Consider the following 1376-nt stretch of genomic DNA (forward strand, 5'->3'; position numbering starts at 1 on the left):
AAAAAAAAAAAAAGGGAAACGCCCCAAAAAGGAGGAATCCCCCCCCCCCAAAAAAAGGAGGAATCCCACAAAAAAGAAGGAATTTCCCAAAAAAGAGGAATCCCCCAAAAAAAGGAGGAATCCCCCACAAAAAACAGAAGGAATTTCCCAAAAAAGAGGAATCCCAGAAAAAAGAAGGAATCCCACAAAAAAGAGGAATCCCCCACAAAAAAAAGGAGGAATTTCCCAAAAAAGAGGAGCCCCCCTCAAAAAAAAAGGAACCCCCTCCCCTTAAAAGGAGGATCCCAAAAAAAAAAGGGAATCTTCGAAAAAAGGAGGAATTCCCCAAAACCCCCCCAGCCAAAAAAAGGGGGAATTCCCCCCAAAAGTGACCCCCGGGGAAAGGGGGAACCCCCAAAAAAGGGGAACCCTCAAAAAGGAGGAATTCCCCCCAAAAGTGACCCCCGGGGAAAGGGAGAACCCCCCAAAAAAGGGGGACCCTCAAAAAAAGAAGGAACGGCCCCAAAAATGACCCCCCCAAAAAGGGTGGGACCCCCCCAAAAAGGGGGGTTTGGGGATGGAGACCCCCAAAGTGGGGGACAGGGATGGGGTTCCTCCAAGTGATGCTGAAAATTCCCCCCCAAAATCGGGGCGCGGGACCCCAAATTTGGGGACAGGAATGATCCCCCCGCCCAAAATGGGGTCTGGGGATGGAGACCCCCCAAAAACGGACACGGGGATGGAGCCCCCGGTACCGGGCCGGGGGAGGGGGGACCCCCAAATCAGAATTTAGACCCCAAACAAGGATTTGGGGATGGGGTTCCCCAGTTTTGGGGTGCGGGACCGAGCTGCCATTGCCGTTACCGGGAGGGGGACCCCAAAGCGGGATTTGGGGATGGAATTCCCCCTTTTTGGGGTCTGGGACCGAACCTCCGTTCCCGTTACCGGGCGGGGCACCCCAAAGCGGAATTGAGAGCCCAAAGCGGGATTTGGGGATGGGGTTCCCCCTTTTTGGGGTGCGGGACCGAGCCCCCGTTACCGGGACAGGGAGGGAGACCCCAAACTGGAATTTAGACCCCAAAGAGGGGATTTAGAGATGGGATTCCCCCATTTTGGGATCCCGGACCGATCCAGCCCGCGTTCCCGGGAGCGGGAGGGGGACCCCAAACCGGGATTTGGGGATGGGGTTCCCCCTTTTTGGGGTGCGGGACCGAGCCCCCGTTCCCGTTACCGGAGGGGGGACCCCAAATCAGAATTTAGAACCTCAAGCGGGATTTCGACCCCAAACCCGGATTTGGGGATGAGGTTCCCCCGTTTTTGGGGTGCGGGACCGACGCCCCGTTACCGGACGCGGGGGTGCCGCTCTCACTCACCGCGCGGGGCTCGGTGCTCGGTGC

General features: G+C 57.0%; 1 protein-coding gene across 2 annotated transcripts in view; it reads right to left on the minus strand.

Annotated features, from left to right (window-relative positions):
- The window catches only part of S100A10 (S100 calcium binding protein A10), a 5014-nt gene extending 3644 nt beyond the window's left edge, over positions 1 to 1370 (minus strand). For both annotated transcript variants that reach the window (XM_005431320.2, XM_031065606.1), the window contains exon 1: positions 1353 to 1370. The gene's annotated coding sequence lies outside the window, so the exon portion shown is untranslated. The remainder of the gene's footprint in view (positions 1 to 1352) is intronic.
- Positions 1371 to 1376: the final 6 nt, after the last annotated feature.

This window comes from Geospiza fortis, unplaced genomic scaffold (genome assembly GCF_000277835.1).
Source record: "Geospiza fortis unplaced genomic scaffold, GeoFor_1.0 scaffold708, whole genome shotgun sequence".
Classification (NCBI taxonomy): Eukaryota; Metazoa; Chordata; class Aves; order Passeriformes; family Thraupidae; genus Geospiza; species Geospiza fortis.